Source organism: Bufo gargarizans, chromosome 5, assembly GCF_014858855.1.
Source record: "Bufo gargarizans isolate SCDJY-AF-19 chromosome 5, ASM1485885v1, whole genome shotgun sequence".
In the NCBI taxonomy this organism is placed as follows: Eukaryota; Metazoa; Chordata; class Amphibia; order Anura; family Bufonidae; genus Bufo; species Bufo gargarizans.
This window is the reverse complement of record NC_058084.1, coordinates 96977822-96998828: the sequence shown is the minus strand read 5'-3', so window position 1 is coordinate 96998828 and position 21007 is coordinate 96977822.

Here is a 21007-nt window from a genome sequence, read left to right as displayed (position 1 = left end):
TCCATCACTATGGGAACGCCTCTGTGTTAGAATATACTGTGAGATCTGAGTTTTCACGATCTAACTCAAATCCGATGGTATATTCGAACATAGAGGTGTTCCTATGGTGATGGGGACGCTTCAAGGTAAAATATACCATCGGATTGGAGAAAACTCTGATCCGATGGTATATAATCGGCACACACGCAACCTGCTGTGTGTGTGGAGTGTGTGCTGATTGGTTTGTGTGCTGTGCATGCGCACTTCACTAATCGGCACACACGCACGGACAACAGCCCTGAGCATGTACACAGGGCTTTTATTAGTATAGATGACCCAGTTTATCATTATACACACATCAGGTGGTGGAGAAGACGTCTAGGTACAGAAGCAAGCCAGCCAGTATCCTCTTTCACCGGGGACCTGACCTCTAAAATGCACTAAAGGGACCCCCATAGTCATCATATAGTGTCTTGCTGCTGCTTCCGCTGTGTGAGCAGGTAATATTTACATGTAGGTTTTCAGTGGGCCCCAAAAATGAATTTTACTGATGGGCCCTAGGCTCCCCAGTTCGACACTGCTTGCATCACTTATTTTGTGCTGCTGCCTCCTTTTTTTCTTCCTACCTAGTGCTGATGTAATTAAATGTACTATTTGTGTCTGGTACATTGTATCTGAGTTCCATCCCTATTTTTTATTTATTTTTGCAGTTTTGTGTGGTTTCACAGTAAATATATACACTATATCAGACATTTCACCTGCAGCTGCTATGTAGTACGTAGATCCATTATGATTATGATTATGATTGAACACTGTTAGACATTGATAAGATGTTTATCTGGGTTTGATCTGTCTTTATTTACCCACAGTTATAAAATACAGGCATAAAGTGCAAAATAGAATTTCCACTTGTTTTGGAGTTTGGTGAGAGGACAACAAATTCACAAGTAAAAAAATGGAGCTGCGCCATCTGGTGGTAGAATAAAAGAATTACATTAAAGGGAACCTGTCAAAAGAAAAATGCAGTGTAAATTGTAGGCAGCATGTTATGGAGCTGAGCAGATTTATATATACTGTAGTTTTACAAGCAAAGATTCTATATAATTCGTCATTTATTATTTAACCCCTTCAACCACCATAGCGCACCCGTACGTTGCTGTGGTTGAGGGAATGTATGGAGTAGGCTGCTGCAGTGAGCCTGCTCCATATGCAGCAGGTGCTGGCTGGATCATACAGCCGGCACCTGGCCACAATGATGGGGAACGGTGATCCCACCAAACCCCGTCATTTAACCCCTCAGGCACCTGTGAGGCTAAGATGTGGCTCCCTCTGCCTTCTGATCGGAGCCCCCACAGTGAAATTGTGGGGCTCCGATTGGTCACCATGACAGCCTGGACGCTGCTGAAGCCTTCCAGGACCGCCATGGTAAGTTTCCTTCTGCTCTGAATAGGAAAAATCCTATTCACCCTAATAGATCTCTAATAGGGTAAATAGGACATGTGACCAAAAAATCCCAGGTTCTAGCCCCCTATTGGGGCTAATAGTTATCAAATAAAAAGTTAAACATTTTTAAAAAATTTAAAAAATTAAAATATTAAAAGTTTAAATCACCTCCCTTTCCAAATTTTCCATATAAAAATATATAAGCAATGAAAAAAATATAAACATATCAGGTATCGAAAAAGTCGTACGTGCAACAAAAATAGTACAGTTTGTCCCACTAAAAACAAGCCTCTGAGGGAAGGGCGGAAGTGAGCTAACCCCGACACGGGGAGATTGTGCCATGTGCCGCTATATGGCGATGTAAATTAATGAGTCACATGTTCCATTACGCCACATATGATTGGTTATGGCCCGTTTTAAATAATAGCCAGATCCCCGTTTAGACCACTCCTCCTGACGAAGCTTAGAACGCGAAACGCGCGTTGAGGATTCCTTGCCACCAGCACTACAGCACTTTAATATGTTCATTTACCACCTTATAGTAGTCCTTTTAGCCTTGTCTTTCTTACATGGAAATTAGCCATACCACTTTTGGATGCCAGGCATAGTTATTGAATGCGTTTTGCACGAAGATGAGGGCTGACACACTTACCTAATTTTTGAATGCTGTTTAGAAATGCATGATTTTTTATTTGCCTAGGCATATTTCGTTCAATACACATCATAGGGGTATTTTTTGCAAGGCATTGATATATCATTGTTTCATATTCTGTACATAATCATGTAACGCTGTATAGTGGCATGAGTTTGTTGTATTCCCTACTATGGAGTAATCGTTGGTATGTTTTAATCATGGTACACTAATACAAATTGATTTATTATAAATGAACTTTTTTTTTACTCCTATTTGTTTGAAGTGACCCTTATATAGCCATAAATATAACTTTATGGAAGTCAGAAAATGGCAGTGCAAAGTACATTATATTTTTTTTTTAAACCAAATATCGTCCAATAGTAGTTGTGAATATAATGACATGATCAACTCATGTTGACCAATGGATACAAGGAAGTAATGAATGTGCAAAAAAACTATGGGAGCACAAACCACAAAATATACAGTCGTGGCCAAAAGTTTTGAGAATGACACAAATATTAGTTTTCACAAAGTTTGCTGCTAAACTGCTTTTAGATCTTTGTTTCAGTTGTTTCTGTGATGTAGTGAAATATAATTACACGCACGTCATACGTTTCAAAGGCTTTTATCGACAATTACATGACATTCATGCAAAGAGTCAGTATTTGCAGTGTTGGCCCTTCTTTTTCAGGACCTCTGCAATTCGACTGGGCATGCTCTCAATCAACTTCTGGGCCAATTCCTGACTGATAGCAACCCATTCTTTCATAATCACTTCTTGGAGTTTGTCAGAATTAGTGGGTTTTTGTTTGTCCACCCGCATCTTGAGGATTGACCACAAGTTCTCAATGGGATTAAGATCTGGGGAGTTCCCAGGACATGGACCCAAAATGTCAACGTTTTGGTCCCCGAGCCACTTAGTTATCACTTTGCCTTATGGCACGGTGCTCCATTGTGCTGGAAAATGCATTGTTCTTCACCAAACTGTTGTTGGATTGTTGGAAGAAGTTGCTGTTGGAGGGTGTTTTGGTACCATTATTTATTCATGGCTGTGTTTTTGGGCAAAATTGTGAGTGAGCCCACACCCTTGGATGAAAAGCAACCCCACACATGAATGGTCTCAGGATGCTTTACTGTTGGCATGACACAGGACTGATGGTAGCGCTCACCTTTTCTCCTCCGGACAAGCCTTTTTCCTGATGCCCCAAGCAATCGGAAAGAGGCTTCATCGGAGAATATGACTTTGCCCCAGTCCTCAGCAGTCCATTCACCATATTTTCTGCAGAAGATCAATCTGTCCCTGATGTTATTTTTGAAGAGAAGTGGCTTCTTTGCTGCCCTTCTTGACACCAGGCCATCTTCCAAAAGTCTTCGCCTCACTGTGCGTGCAGATGTGCTCGTCAACATTCTCACCAGAGTTAACAAGACGATTACTGAAATGATCTCAGCAGGTCCTTTAATGACAGCAATGAAATGCAGTGGAAAGGTATTTTTGGGATCAAGTTAATTTTCATGGCAAAGAAGGACTATGCAATTCATCTGATCACTCTTCATGACATTCTGGAGTATATGCAAATTGCTAATATAAAAACTTAAGCAGCAACTTTTCCAATTTCCAATATTTATGTAATTCTCAAAACTTTTGGCCACAACTGTAGATGAAACTCGAAAAATTTAAATATTGAGCAAAGTTAATTTATTTCAGTAATGCAACTTAAAAGGTGAAACTAACATGAGATAGACTCATTACATGCAAAGCGAGATATTTCAAGACTTTATTTGTTATAATTTGCATGATTATGGCTTACAGCTTATGAAACCCCAAAGTCTAAATTTTGAGGTACCCTTTGCTCAGGGGGTATGGATTAATTAGCCGACTAGAGTGTGACACTTTGAGCCTAGAATATCGAACCTTTTCACAAAATTCTAATTTTAAGCGGCATTAATGCAATTCCTTTTAATTTGCATTACTGAAATAAATGGACTTTTGCACGATATTCTAATTTTTCGAGTTTCACCTGTAGTGTGTACAAAATTCATACAGATGTGCATTGCTGCATATCAAACACCAATATACAGCATATCAGATATGACAAAATGTCTTGTATTTACATGGCCCGCAAAACCAATCTACTTACAAACGTGCTGCAATGCTGAACCACCCATAGCTGTCAGTCTCCTGCCTCATTCACACACTCAGTGTTCGGTCAGTGATTTCCATCAGTGATTGGGAGACAAAATCAGGTGTTGCCCTAAACACAGAACAGGTGCAGATCTTTCCCTTATACCTCATGTCTGTGTTGCCTCTACTCCATGTTTTGGCTCACAATCACTGATGGAAATCACTGACCAAACAGTGACATGTGAATGAGGCTTTACACTGCAGCTGAAACACACAATGTGCACGTCCATTTAGCATCATGCTCATTTGCAGTGGAACCTGATGTGTGGCAAATATATAGCTAATAGGTACCTGAATGATAGAGAAAGCTTTGCAATATACGCAAGTCCTCATATCATCCTGATCGTTTGGGATAGAGCAAAGTGTATGCGAAATATCTAGGCATAAAGCACCATAATAAAACTTTTGCTAGATAGATTTAAGCCATGTTTCAGCATTTATTTCAAAATGTCTCACAATAATGATATGATGATTCATATATCTGGCATCAGTTAAAATAATTCAATGAAATATGCCTGGGAACTTGTTGGTATGTCAGTTGGTATATAAATGAATAGAAATCTAACAGCACTAGCAGATCAAATGGTTGGAATAATATGGTGCACGCCTCACCAAGCCTTGGTCTATAAAGTCCATAGATAGCAAAAAAATGTAATCAAGGCAGCACTCCAAAAATGGTCCTTTTATTGTGCCAGATGCGACGTTTCAGCTGTATGTGAGCCTTTCTCAACCCTGCAAGAAAGATTCACACAGAGCTGAAACGTCGCATCTGGCACAATAAAAGGACCAGTTGTTGGAGTGCTGCCTTGATTACATTATGTGACATCAAAGAGAATCTGCCAACAATGTTAAAATAGGGGCTTCAGGGGCAAATGCAGAATTTTTGGGAGTGGTTTTAAGCAAAACTTCTCCTGCTTCCCCTTCAATTATACTTACTTTGCACACTTTCTGTACATCGCACATCTTTACTTAAGGTAGTTTGGGAATGAATTATTCCTTTGATATCTCTGGTGGTGTAGAGTCGTAATACGTTAATGTCAGATATCCGGGTAAGTCTACGTTTAGTGATTAATACATAATATTACATGATCATTGAATTATACATTTTAAAATGATATGCTTCAGTATGGTAAGTCAGTTAATGGAGATGGGTTCACACAGGAATGTGCACATATAATTTAATGTTAAAGTGTACCTCCGATTACAACAACTTTCCAAAAATCAATAGTACAAGCTAAGATACAATGCAGGTTTCTCCACCTACTAGGCTGCTTTCCTCAAACCCCTTGACACTGCATTCATTAATAAATTCCTGACAGTGGCGTTGCTAGGGCTGGTGTCACCCGGTGCGGTAGAAAATGGTGTCACCCCCCCCTGGGTGACACCTGACAGTGTAGGCTAGATGTGTATAACAAACATATTTCACATGAAAACTTACAGTTACTTGGCTTGGCCCTTGGGGATTTCGGACGCCACTTCCACACTTTGGCCGGGGGCTCGGCGGAGCTGATGTTGTGTTTTATCCTAATGAGAAAGATTTCATAATAAGGATTTGGAGAAGGGGCAGAGGGATAGCAGAGCAGGGAGAGGCTGGTGCTGCTACTGGGGGGTCATACCATGGGGGAGTAATAACGCCCACCATAATGCCTTCCCCCAGTAGAAATAATTCCCCTTATAATGTGACAGTGCAAAAAATACCCCCCTGTAATGTCCCCAGTTGAGCTAATGTCCCCATAGTGCCTCCATAATGTGCCAGTATAAAATACCCCTATATAGTGACCCCAGTAAATGCCCCCATAGTGCTCCTCTCCCCCCTAGTGCCCCCATAATGTACCAGTATAAAATGCCCGATATATAGTGCGCCAGTAGATGCCCTCAGTGTCCCCCATAATTTGTAAGCATAAAATACCCCTTCTCAGTGCCCCGTAGTAGTCCTCTCCCCCCTTCCCCATAGTACCCAACACAATGTGTCCCAGTATAAAATGCCCCTATACAGAGCCCCCATATAAAATAACCGTTCTTTGTGGCCTCAGTAGATGCCCCTATAGTGCCACCAATAATGTGCCAGTAAGAAGTGCCCCCATAGATGTCCCCCAATAATGTGCCAGTGAAATGTGCCCTCATAGATGCCCCTTAATCATGTGCCAGTAGCCTAAGCCCCCCATCAACATGTGCCAGTAGCCATAGGGCCCCTCTATCATGTGCCAGTAGCCATAGGGCCCCCCTATCATGTGCCAGTAGCCATAGGGCCCCCCCTATCATGTGCCACTAGCCATAGGGCCTCTCCTATCATGTGCCACTAGCCATAGGGCCTCTCCTATCATGTGCCACTAGCCATCAGTATTGTACAGCAAAAAAAAAAAAAAAAAGGAAAAAAACACTTACCTCCTTGGCAGCGATGCGATGCAGGCCTCTTCTGGCCTGTGTCCCGCGCTGTGTACGGCTCAGGGCTCAGGCGGCGCGATGACATCATCGCGCCGCCTGCGCCGGCCTCTGATAGCAGGGCTCCAGACTAAAAAAAATACCTAGTAGCCATTGGCTCCTGAACTGAAAAATTTAGGAGCCAAATTACATTTTTAGTCGCCAAATCAAAACCGAATGAAAATTTTGGTATCGTGACAACGATACGCCGATCAGATCGGCGTAGGGTTGCTTCAATACCAAAATTTTGATTCGCTTTCATCACCATAAAAAAGTATTGCGATACTCAATACCACGCAAAAAAGCCACGTGCATTTCGCATTTTATGAAATGTTCGGCCCAGTCCTATCCTATTTTTTGGGGTGACAAGGTGACTAAAAAATGGCGAATGCTCACCGCATAGGAGATATTTTTTAATAATTTAATAGTTTGGACTTTTCGGACGCAGCGATATGTAATATGTTTATTGTATATTTTTTTTATATGTAAAATTGGGAAAGGGGGGATTTAAACTTAATATTTTAGGGTACTTTCACACTAGCGTTTTTCTTTTTCGGCATATAGTTCTGTCACAGGGCTCTATACCGGAAAAGAACTGATCCGTCATATCCCCATGCATTCTGAATGGAGTAATCCGTCCAGGATGCATCAGGATGTCTTCAGTTCAGTCATTTTGACTGATCAGGCAAAAGATAAAACCGCTGCATGCTACGGTTTTATCTCCGGCGAAAAAAACTGAAGACTTGCCTGAATGCCGGATCCGGCATTTTTCCCCATAGGAACGTATTAGTGCCAGATCCGGCATTCAAAATACCGGAATGCAGGATCCGTCCTTCCGGTCTGCGCATGCCGGTAAAAATGTGTAAAAAGATACAAGACGGATCCGTCTGTCTGCATGACAAGCGGAGAGATGGATTCATTCTTGCAATGCATTTGTGAGACGGATCCGCATCCGGATGCATCTCATAAATGCTTTCAGTCACATCAAGATCGGCGGATCTGGCAGGCAGTTCTGACAACGGAACTGCCCGCCGCATCACACTACCGCAAGTGTGAAAGTAGCCTTAGTGTTTGTGTTTTATTTTCACTTACTATTAGCCCCCTTAGGGGCTGGAACCCTTGTCCTATTCACCCTTAGGCCCCTTTCACATGGGTGAGATTTCTGCGCGGGTGCAATGCGTGAGGTGAACGCATTGCACCCGCACTGAATCTGGACCCATTCACTTCTATGGGGCTGTGCAAATGAGCGGTGATTTTCACGCATCACTTGTGCGCTGCATGAAAATCGCAACATGCTTTATGTTGTGCGTTTTCATGCAACGCAGGCCCCATAGAAGTTAATGGGGCTGCGTGAAAATCGCATTGTATCCGCAAGCAAGTGCAGATGCGGTGCGATTTTCACGCTTGGTTGCTAGGATGAAAGTCTTATTATGAAAATAACATGGTTATAAGGGTAAATAATAGCATTCTTTAATACAGAATGCTTAGTAGAAGGTCAATATAATAAACATTGAGTGCGCCCCCCCAGTATAATAAACATTGAGTGCGCCCCCCCAGTATAATAAACATTGAGAGCGCCCCCCCCAGTATAATAAACATTGAGTGCGCCCCCCAGTATAATAAACATTGAGAGCACCCCCCCAGTATAATAAACATTGAGTGTGCCCCCCCAGTATAATAAACATTGAGTGTGCCCCCCCAGTATAATAAACATTGAGAGCACCCCCCCAGTATAATAAACATTGAGTGCGCCCCCCCAGTATAATAAACATTGAGTGCGCCCCCCCAGTATAATAAACATTGAGTGCGCCCCCCCAGTATAATAAACATTGAGTGCGCCCCCCCAGTATAATAAACATTGAGTGCGTCCCCCCAGTATAATAAACATTGAGAGCGCCCCCCAGTATAATAAACATTGAGAGCGCCCCCCCAGTATAATAAACATTGAGATCGCCCCCCCCAGTATATCAAACATTGAGAGCGCCCCCCCAGTATAATAAACATTGAGAGCGCCCCCCCCAGTATATCAAACATTGAGAGCGCCCCCCCAGTATAATATACATTGAGAGCGCCCCCCCAGTATAATAAACATTGAGAGCACCCCCCCAGTATAATAAACATTGAGAGCACCCCCCCAGTATAATAAACATTGAGTGCGCCCCCCCAGTATAATAAACATTGAGTGCGCCCCCCCAGTATAATAAACATTGAGTGCGCCCCCCCAGTATAATAAACATTGAGTGCGCCCCCCCCAGTATAATAAACATTGAGAGCGCCCCCCAGTATAATAAACATTGAGTGCGCCCCCCCAGTATAATAAACATTGAGAGCGCCCCCCAGTATAATAAACATTGAGAGCGCCCCCCAGTATAATAAACATTGAGAGCGCCCCCCCAGTATAATAAACATTGAGAGCGCCCCCCCCCCAGTATATCAAAGATTGAGAGCGCCCCCCCCAGTATAATAAACATTGAGAGCGCCCCCCCAGTATATCAAACATTGAGAGCGCCCCCCCCAGTATAATATACATTGAGAGCGCCCCCCCAGTATAATAAACATTGAGAGCGCCCCCCCCCCCCCCAGTATAATAAACATTGGTGGCGCAGTGGGAAGTGCCAATGAGGGTTAAAAAAATAAATAAAAATTAACTCACCTCCTCCAGTTGATCGCGCAGCTGCCGGTCTCCTGTTCTATCTTCAGGACCTGTCAAAAGACCTGTGGTGACATCACTGTGGTCATCACATGGTACATCATATGATCCATCACCATGGTAATGGACCATGTGATTAGCTCAGTGATGTCACCACAGGTCCTGAAGATAGAACAGGAGACCGGCAGCTACGCGATCAACTGGAGGAGGTGAGTTAATTTTTTATTTATTTTTTTAACCCTCATTGGCACTTCCCACTGCGCCACCAATGTTTATTATACTGGGGGGGGGGGGTGCACAAAATGTTTATTATACTGGGGGGGGGGTGCACAAAATGTTTATTATACTGGGGGGGGGGGCGCACTCAATGTTAATACAAATACAGGAGGCGGGTGCCGGAATGAAATAGCCGGCACCCGACCTCTATGATAGGGGGCTGCGATCAGTGGCAGTTAACCCCTCAGGTGCCGCTCCCTGTCATAGAAGTCGGGTGCCGGCTATTTGATTCCGGCACCCGCCTCCTGTATTTGTATTACAGGTCAGTTTTATTCATTGGTGGCGCAGTGGCCACAGCCCCTCCCCTCCTCCTCCCATCCCTCTTCTCATTGGTGGAGGCAGCAGCAGCACAGGGGGGAGGGAGAGAGCCCCCCCCCCCGCCTCTATGGAAGCGCCGGCCCTGCCTAAAGTTAGTTAGTCAAGGAGAACTCCGGCGGCTGGCGGGTGACACCCCATCAGACTGGTTTCTCCCGGTGCGGCCCGCACCCCCCTCGCAACGCCACTGATTCCTGACAACATCAGGTTATTGTTGTCCATAGAAGCAGTGGCATACTGGTAATATAGGCAGAGCGCGCTGTTGCTATGGGGCCCGCGACACCGGGTAGGCCCGAAGCGCATGGAAGGCCCCGCCCCTATGTCTACCCTGCGCAGACAGTTTATTCATAGTTAAAGCATTAAGGCGTCCAATGGCCCACCCACTTTTGTTCTCCCTCGCCCCCCCCCCCCCCGGGGTTCACACGACCGCTCCCTGACCTCTCTTTGATCCGGGCTGCGGGCTCCTGCTGCATTTCACACTGGCCAATCAGCATTTAGCAGCGCAAAGATCCTGCTGCTGATTGGCCAGTGTATCTCTGGCAGGCATCAGGAGCAGGCGCCACTCAAGCACACAGAGAGGCGTGCATCCGGAGTAGCATTCTCTGCTCTCACGTGTGCCTCAAGTCAACAGCCTTGCTCTTCTTGTGGCACTGTCATATAGCAGCACTTTATGTCGCTGCTGCCACACAGTCACCAGCATTTCTGCAGTTTTTGCACACTTACACACTTCACTCTCGCTAATCTCTCTCTGCGCACGAGAGGCGTTCCATTTCCATGGTGACAAGCATTTCCTGGTAAACAAGGCAGCATGGAGGAGCCCAGGGATGACGATTACAGGGTGTTTGCCGGGTCCTCAGAGCAGGACGTGATGTGCAATAAGATTTTCTGGAACTCGGTCACCCTGCAGCCACCGGGGAGGCCAAGCCCCGTAAGTAACAGCATGTTCACACCTGGGGCATTTCTGTCCACTCTGATTACGATTGATAAGATCAGCTAGGAGGAGGCTTTACTGCTCCCAGCCTGGAAGTAGTGTCTGGTGTGGAAGTGATGATCTGTCCTCCATAGAATGACGGTAGTCCTCAGTAAATCCTCATGTGTGGCACAGTTACCCCCATTGTGGTCCTCAGTAAATCCTCATGTGTGGCACAGTTACCCCCATAGTGGTCCTCAGTAAATCCGCATGTGTAGCACAGTTACCCCCATTGTGGTCCTCAGTAAATCCTCATGTGTGGCACAGTTGCCACCATAGTGGTCCTCAGTAAATCCTCATGTGTGGCACAGTTATCCCCATAGTGGTCCTCAGTAAATCCTCATGTGTGGCACAGTTACCCCCATAGTGGCCTTCAGTAAATCCTCATGTGTGTCACAGTTACCCCCATAGTGGTCCTCAGTAAATCCTCATGTGTGGCACAGTTACCCCCATAGTGGTCCTCAGTAAATCTTCATGTGTGGCACAGTTACCCTTATAGTGGTCCTCAGTAAATCTTCATGTGTGGCACAGTTACCCCCATAGTGGTCCTCTATAAAGCTTCATGTGTGGCACAGTTACACCCATAGTGGTCCTCTACAAAGATGTGGGGGATGGACTATGTCAGGCTTTAGCACAGTGGACACAGGCAGCAGGAATGAAGTGTATGCAGGCTCCTGCCCTGCAATCGTTCAGCTGTGCTTGCATACATATGGCACTCTGTGTCCACTGCCCTGTGCCCACTCTGCTAAAGCCTGACATAACCCATCTATGCCCAGCTTTACCAAAGCAGACAGGCAGGAGCAGTGATGTGTGCTGTACATCGCTCACTGCAGCCCCAGTGAGAGCCTTACTGCCATACAGCACTGTCATATCAGCGGTGTATGAGAGTACGGATAATAAAAATTTGTTAATAAAAGAGTTGGTTTATAAAAAATAAAAAAATAAAAGATTTATCCCTAACGGTTTCAGTAGGTCATGTATACATTTCTTTATTGGCAAATGGGGGGGTGCCAGGGGAGGAGCCAGGATGGGAGGTGGGATGGGCAAGGGGTGGGTAGTGCACGGGGTTAGGGGGGCCCAATTCAGATTCTTGCTATGGGGCCCAGTGATTTCTATGTACGCCCCTGCATAGAAGGTGAAGAGAGGGAAGGTGGAAGCAGCCGCCGAGTGAGAGACAGAGGAAAGCTGTAGAATGCTCTAGTATTGTAAGTTTTCTATCTCACTAACTAACAGTCTGTGAAGCTGAAAAGTTGTCTCCTCTTTGGAGGCTAATAGGAGACCAATAAGTGGAGAAAGAGGCATTTTTCTGTAAAAAGATAGATTTATATTAAACTGGCTGCTCAAGGGGAGTCTCTTTTATGCTGCAGCTCTCTCTCTATGACAGCTCCGGAGGCAGTTGATGGAAGAAACTGGGCATGTGTGGCCATGGGTGTAGGAACCCCCAAAAATCTGGGGGGACAGCATTTTTGCTCGCCGTGTATATTCTTATTCAGTAAACTGCAAGTTGTTTATATTGTTAAATTTTAAGTGTGTGTGTGTGTGTGAAAAATCTCACAACAAAAAACAACAAAAAACTGTTCTTTGTTTATCAGGTCACAGAAATTAACCAAACGTTTGGCATATATTTTAGTTATTCCACTTAAAACTAGTGGTAATAATACTTTAAGTAATGCACTTTGCCTAATTTTAACAAAACAAAAGATCTTGTATAAATACAATTAAATACTATAACTATATAAATAGAAACAATTTTCTAACTGCAGACAGAGCGAGACCCTCCAAGCACCACAACCACTGCAGCGTACTTCAGCTAACTAGATGCAAGGTAGCTGTTCCTGTAAATGCGTGCCTTCCACTGCCAGCTCGCACACTAAAGCTACAGGAGATATGTGGTAAGTGTGCACACATTCACACAAGGCACAATGGAACAAATACGTACCCTCCATAAAGTTTCCTTTAGGCAAAATCTAAAGAACGCAAGTTTTTAAAATCCAAAAACTTTTTTTGCGGCAATCACAACACATTGCAAATTCCTTTGCTATTGCTTCGATGTCTACTTTATCCATTATGTCTCTATGGATGTTGCATATAGCAACATGGTTCAAACGTTTCTGGGTCACTGTGGACCTCAACCAGGTTTTTAATCTACGCAGTGCACTAAAACTTCTCTCAGCTTCACAGGAAGAAGCAGGAATAGTTAATAGGATTCTGACAAATTTTTCTACTTGAGAGAAAAAGCATCTTTCTCTGGCAAGCATCTTTCGCAAAATATCTACAACCTCAGAGACTGAAGTGTACTTGTAAACACTTGATAAGGTGGTTATCTGGGCAGAGAGAAGATATTCAATCTCTGGATACTGGGGAAGAACTTCACTAGCTTGTCCTGTCAATAGATAATGTTCCAGTTTTTCATATAAAGCGCTGCATTAACTGTGTCGATATAATATCCATTATTTGGAAATACTGAGGACAATAGTATTCCTTCACAGTCTTTGCATGAAATTGTTCAGTTGGCCCATGGTGAAGACGTTTAGGAATATTAGGTTGCCTTGGTACAGTAAACTCTTTTAGCTGGTATTTTTCAACTAAATTAATAGTGGTAGCAAGAACTCTTTCAAAGGACGTGTCACATCGTAACTTTTGTATAGCATCATGGGTCCGTTGTACACTTGCTAAAAGTCCTGATATGGTTTGTTCTCTGCCTTGCAAGGCTACATTCAGGCATTCTAAGATCTCCAGATGCTAAGAGAGATTTGAAGACCTAGTAGAGTTTTCCCTTGCCTAAATTGTTGTAGTAGGCCACGTGCACGTGGATTTATACCTCCACTACTTCTGGTATTTGCAATTTCTTCAAGTGTTTCCAAAATCAGCTGGTAATTATCCAGAATTTTTTTCACAGACTTCACTCTAACAGTCCAGCGTGTTGGGCACAATGGTTTAATATGCAAGACTTTAACAGGCCCTTCAGCTTCATGATGCACAATTTCTGAAAGTGTGGTTCTGCATTTCATAGATTGCCCAAAGAGTTTGCCAAGATCTTGCAAACACATAAGTGCATCTTCAATTATTGGACATTGATGTGCTGCAGCCTGCATAACTAAATTTGTGCAATGTGCACCGCAATGGACATAAATGGCAAGTGGATGTTCCTGCTTGATTAAAGGGATTCTGTCACCTCCCCTCAGCCAAAAAACGATTTAAAAGCAGCCATGCAGCACAGCTTACCTGGATTAAGCTGTGCTCTTTTATCTTGAAATCCGTCCAGCAGTTAGTGCAAAAAACGACTTTGATCGATATGTAAATGTGTCCTGAAGGTGCCCAGAGGGGCGTTTTTTTCTTCTTAGTGAGCCCAGTACCCCCCCTCTTTCAGTGCCCAGCCCGCCTTCCTTGTACTTTCTAACCGCCGCCCCCAGCCTGCCACAGCCTCTCCTGCCTCTCCTCCCCCTCCCTCACGCCGAACGAAGTCTCGCACAGGCGCAGTAACCACTGAGGGCTGCGCCTGTGTGATCATCAGGAGACTGAGGGCAGGAGCTTCATCCTCGTCACTGGGCATGCGCCGAGCCCAGTGACGTCCGATGTTAGCTCTTTCCCTCAGTCAGCCTGGTAGGAAGCGCAGAGGATTGCCGATCGGCTGCTGCACCCTGCGCTTTCTCCAGTCTGCCTGCCACAGTGAAGACGGCCAGCGATTTCTTTCCCCACCCTCCCTTCAGGAAAGAAATAAGTATTTGTTGGGGTGAATTAGGTATTATTATATTAAGTAAAGGCAGGCAGACTGGAGAAAGCGCAGGGTGCAGCAGCCGATCGGCAATCCTCTGCGCTTCCTACCAGGCTGACTGAGGGAAAGAGCGAACATCGGACGTCACTGGGCTCGGCGCATGCCCAGTGACGAAGATGAAGCTGCCGCCCTCAGTCTCCTGATGATCGCACAGGCGCAGCCCTCAGTGGGTACTGCGCCTGTGCCAGACTTCGTTTGGCGTGAGGGAGGGGGAGGAGAGGCAGGAGAGGCTGTGGCAGGCTGGGGGCGGCGGTTAGAAAGTACAAGGATGGCGGGCTGGGCACTGAAAGAGGGGCGGTACTGGGCTCACTAGGAAGAAAAAAACGCCCCTCTGGGCACCTTCAGGACGCATTTCCTTATTGATCAAAGTCGTTTTTTGAAGTAACTGCTGGACGGATTTCAAGATAAAAGAGCACAGCTTAATCCAGGTAAGCTGTGCTGCATGGCTGCTTTTAAATCGTTTTTTGGCTGAGGGGAGGTGACAGAATCCCTTTAATGCCTGGGCACCATGATATTTCCCAGCCATATTTGAAGCTCCATAATATGTTTGCCCTCCATTGCCCATTACGGCATAAAGCATCCTTGACAATCTGTGCGATTGCAGATCCACTTGTTTCATCAACTTGATATAAGCCTATGAAGTCCTCATGTGGGTGCAAGTCTTCATCAACATAGCGGATACAGAAACTTTCTTGTTCTTGACCAGCTATATCTTGTGTGCCATCAACAATAATTACAAAAACATTATTCCCAATCTGTTTCCGAATAAGGCGTTATACGGTGTGAGACGATAACTTCAAAATCTGTATTCTGCTTTGTGTGATATCCAATTTTTTAGATAAGACATATCATCTGCTCGTGCAAGCAGAAACTGTTTAAAATTGCCATCATTGTCTTCATGGCCACGAAGAGGGAGACCTTGTTTTGCCAACAGGGCTATTGTTTGTACTATCTTGATGAGACACAGCCATGCATCATTCTGTTGCTGTTGAACTTGCAGTGAAAGCTGAGCATTAATGGGTTGCGAATCTTTATGATGCAATAGTTGCTTTATAGAATATGTATGAGCAGAACAACTCTTTTCAATAGCTTTTTTCCAATTTTTAAAGCCTACACACACACAAATGCTGGCTCAGTGTTCTTTTTGAGTTGAGTCAGATTTAGGACGGCTGCTTTAGCACAGTAGAAACATAGTACCCTTCAAGAATAAAACTATAGTGCAGCCATGGAAAGCTTTGGAAACAGCACTCTTGAAAATGTAGAACACGCTTCTTTGCCTTTTGCGTTACAATGGTCTGAGCTGGAATTGTTTTGTAGTCTGGTTGATTTGTTACCACTGCCATTCGTAATGTTTTCTTATCATCAGCTGGAAGAGAAATGCATTTTCCTTTTGTGTATGTTTTAGATTTACTATGAACATCTACAGTTTTTTTCCATTCTGACTATCTTCACTCAAACTGACTTTTAAGGTTCCAGAAAAAACTAAATTTAAATGAAAAATCATAATACTGTACGATAACAAAAGATTTAGATCCCCCCCCGCCGAAACAATAATCTCCCCTTATATATCATTTACTTACAGTTCTGAAGACTCGGGGGTGCTGGCTAGCTTGGCCTCAGGGGTGCTGGCTGGCTTGGCCGGGCAGAAGGAGTGTGGGAGACTGTGAGGCCTTTTTCTCCAAGCTGCTCCGGATCAGTGCTCTGGGCAGCTGGGCTCCGGGCTGGAAGTGGGCACAATAAGAAAAAAATATTTTTCATTACACCTCAGGTCAGACCATCAATCAGACCCCCAATGTTAATCAGACCTCAGCTAACAGCCCCAATAATATCCCCAATGTTAATAAGACCTCAGATCACACTTCAGCTCAGACCCCAATATTAATGACCCCCAATCAGACCTCAGATAAGAGCCCCATGCCTCATAGCAGCCTCCAGTGCCTCTCATCAGCCCCCCAGCGCCTCTCATCAGCCAGTAATAACAGAACCCCCAATCATGTGCCAGTAATAACAGACCCCCCCAATCATGTGCCAGTAATAACAGATCCCCCAATCATGTGCCAGTAATACCAGGGCCCCCCCAATCATGTGCCAGTAATACCAGACCCCCCCAATCATGTGCCAGTAATACCAGACCCCCCCAATCATGTGCCAGTAATACCAGACCCCCCCAATCATGTGCCAGTAATACCAGGGCCCCCCCCAATCATGTGCCAGTAATAACAGACCCCCCAATCATGTGCCAGTAATAACAGACCACCCCAATCATCTGCCAGTAATACCACCCCCCCAATTCATCTGCCAGTAATAACAGACCCCCCCAATCATGTGCCAGTAATACCAGACCCACCCCCAATCATGTGCCAGTAATACCAGGGCCCCCAATCATGTGCCAGTAATACCAGACCCCCCCAATCATGTGCCAGTAATACCAGACCCCCCAATAATGTGCCAGTAATACCAGACCCCCAATCATGTGCCAGTAATACCAGACCCCCCAATCATGTGCCAGTAATACCAGACCCCCCCATCATGTGCCAGTAATACCAAACCCCCAATCATGTGCCAGTAATACCAGACCCCCCCAATCATGTGCCAGTAATACCAGAACCCCCCAATCATGTGCCAGTAATACCAGGGCCCCCCCAAATTCCCCAATCATGTGCCAGTATAATACCAGGGCCCCCCCTATTATGTGCCAGTAAAAAAAAAAATGAAGTATTGTAGGGGGGGGGGGGGGGGCGCACTCAATGTTAATACAAATACAGGAGGCGGGTGCCGGAATGAAATAGCCGGCACCCGACCTCTATGATAGGGGGCTGCGATCAGTGGCAGTTAACCCCTCAGGTGCCGCTCCCTGTCATAGAAGTCGGGTGCCGGCTATTTGATTCCGGCACCCGCCTCCTGTATTTGTATTACAGGTCAGTTTTATTCATTGGTGGCGCAGTGGCCACAGCCCCTCCCCTCCTCCTCCCATCCCTCTTCTCATTGGTGGAGGCAGCAGCAGCACAGGGGGGAGGGAGAGAGCCCCCCCCCCGCCTCTATGGAAGCGCCGGCCCTGCCTAAAGTTAGTTAGTCAAGGAGAACTCCGGCGGCTGGCGGGTGACACCCCATCAGACTGGTTTCTCCCGGTGCGGCCCGCACCCCCCTCGCAACGCCACTGATTCCTGACAACATCAGGTTATTGTTGTCCATAGAAGCAGTGGCATACTGGTAATATAGGCAGAGCGCGCTGTTGCTATGGGGCCCGCGACACCGGGTAGGCCCGAAGCGCATGGAAGGCCCCGCCCCTATGTCTACCCTGCGCAGACAGTTTATTCATAGTTAAAGCATTAAGGCGTCCAATGGCCCACCCACTTTTGTTCTCCCTCGCCCCCCCCCCCCCCGGGGTTCACACGACCGCTCCCTGACCTCTCTTTGATCCGGGCTGCGGGCTCCTGCTGCATTTCACACTGGCCAATCAGCATTTAGCAGCGCAAAGATCCTGCTGCTGATTGGCCAGTGTATCTCTGGCAGGCATCAGGAGCAGGCGCCACTCAAGCACACAGAGAGGCGTGCATCCGGAGTAGCATTCTCTGCTCTCACGTGTGCCTCAAGTCAACAGCCTTGCTCTTCTTGTGGCACTGTCATATAGCAGCACTTTATGTCGCTGCTGCCACACAGTCACCAGCATTTCTGCAGTTTTTGCACACTTACACACTTCACTCTCGCTAATCTCTCTCTGCGCACGAGAGGCGTTCCATTTCCATGGTGACAAGCATTTCCTGGTAAACAAGGCAGCATGGAGGAGCCCAGGGATGACGATTACAGGGTGTTTGCCGGGTCCTCAGAGCAGGACGTGATGTGCAATAAGATTTTCTGGAACTCGGTCACCCTGCAGCCACCGGGGAGGCCAAGCCCCGTAAGTAACAGCATGTTCACACCTGGGGCATTTCTGTCCACTCTGATTACGATTGATAAGATCAGCTAGGAGGAGGCTTTACTGCTCCCAGCCTGGAAGTAGTGTCTGGTGTGGAAGTGATGATCTGTCCTCCATAGAATGACGGTAGTCCTCAGTAAATCCTCATGTGTGGCACAGTTACCCCCATTGTGGTCCTCAGTAAATCCTCATGTGTGGCACAGTTACCCCCATAGTGGTCCTCAGTAAATCCGCATGTGTAGCACAGTTACCCCCATTGTGGTCCTCAGTAAATCCTCATGTGTGGCACAGTTGCCACCATAGTGGTCCTCAGTAAATCCTCATGTGTGGCACAGTTATCCCCATAGTGGTCCTCAGTAAATCCTCATGTGTGGCACAGTTACCCCCATAGTGGCCTTCAGTAAATCCTCATGTGTGTCACAGTTACCCCCATAGTGGTCCTCAGTAAATCCTCATGTGTGGCACAGTTACCCCCATAGTGGTCCTCAGTAAATCTTCATGTGTGGCACAGTTACCCTTATAGTGGTCCTCAGTAAATCTTCATGTGTGGCACAGTTACCCCCATAGTGGTCCTCTATAAAGCTTCATGTGTGGCACAGTTACACCCATAGTGGTCCTCTACAAAGATGTGGGGGATGGACTATGTCAGGCTTTAGCACAGTGGACACAGGCAGCAGGAATGAAGTGTATGCAGGCTCCTGCCCTGCAATCGTTCAGCTGTGCTTGCATACATATGGCACTCTGTGTCCACTGCCCTGTGCCCACTCTGCTAAAGCCTGACATAACCCATCTATGCCCAGCTTTACCAAAGCAGACAGGCAGGAGCAGTGATGTGTGCTGTACATCGCTCACTGCAGCCCCAGTGAGAGCCTTACTGCCATACAGCACTGTCATATCAGCGGTGTATGAGAGTACGGATAATAAAAATTTGTTAATAAAAGAGTTGGTTTATAAAAAATAAAAAAATAAAAGATTTATCCCTAACGGTTTCAGTAGGTCATGTATACATTTCTTTATTGGCAAATGGGGGGGTGCCAGGGGAGGAGCCAGGATGGGAGGTGGGATGGGCAAGGGGTGGGTAGTGCACGGGGTTAGGGGGGCCCAATTCAGATTCTTGCTATGGGGCCCAGTGATTTCTATGTACGCCCCTGCATAGAAGGTGAAGAGAGGGAAGGTGGAAGCAGCCGCCGAGTGAGAGACAGAGGAAAGCTGTAGAATGCTCTAGTATTGTAAGTTTTCTATCTCACTAACTAACAGTCTGTGAAGCTGAAAAGTTGTCTCCTCTTTGGAGGCTAATAGGAGACCAATAAGTGGAGAAAGAGGCATTTTTCTGTAAAAAGATAGATTTATATTAAACTGGCTGCTCAAGGGGAGTCTCTTTTATGCTGCAGCTCTCTCTCTATGACAGCTCCGGAGGCAGTTGATGGAAGAAACTGGGCATGTGTGGCCATGGGTGTAGGAACCCCCAAAAATCTGGGGGGACAGCATTTTTGCTCGCCGTGTATATTCTTATTCAGTAAACTGCAAGTTGTTTATATTGTTAAATTTTAAGTGTGTGTGTGTGTGTGAAAAATCTCACAACAAAAAACAACAAAAAACTGTTCTTTGTTTATCAGGTCACAGAAATTAACCAAACGTTTGGCATATATTTTAGTTATTCCACTTAAAACTAGTGGTAATAATACTTTAAGTAATGCACTTTGCCTAATTTTAACAAAACAAAAGATCTTGTATAAATACAATTAAATACTATAACTATATAAATAGAAACAATTTTCTAACTGCAGACAGAGCGAGACCCTCCAAGCACCACAACCACTGCAGCGTACTTCAGCTAACTAGATGCAAGGTAGCTGTTCCTGTAAATGCGTGCCTTCCACTGCCAGCTCGCACACTAAAGCTACAGGAGATATGTGGTAAGTGTGCACACATTCACACAAGGCACAATGGAACAAATACGTACCCTCCATAAAGTTTCCTTTAGGCAAAATCTAAAGAACGCAAGTTTTTAAAATCCAAAAACTTTTTTTGCGGCAATCACAACACATTGCAAATTCCTTTGCTATTGCTTCGATGTCTACTTTATCCATTATGTCTCTATGGATGTTGCATATAGCAACATGGTTCAAACGTTTCTGGGTCACTGTGGACCTCAACCAGGTTTTTAATCTACGCAGTGCACTAAAACTTCTCTCAGCTTCACAGGAAGAAGCAGGAATAGTTAATAGGATTCTGACAAATTTTTCTACTTGAGAGAAAAAGCATCTTTCTCTGGCAAGCATCTTTCGCAAAATATCTACAACCTCAGAGACTGAAGTGTACTTGTAAACACTTGATAAGGTGGTTATCTGGGCAGAGAGAAGATATTCAATCTCTGGATACTGGGGAAGAACTTCACTAGCTTGTCCTGTCAATAGATAATGTTCCAGTTTTTCATATAAAGCGC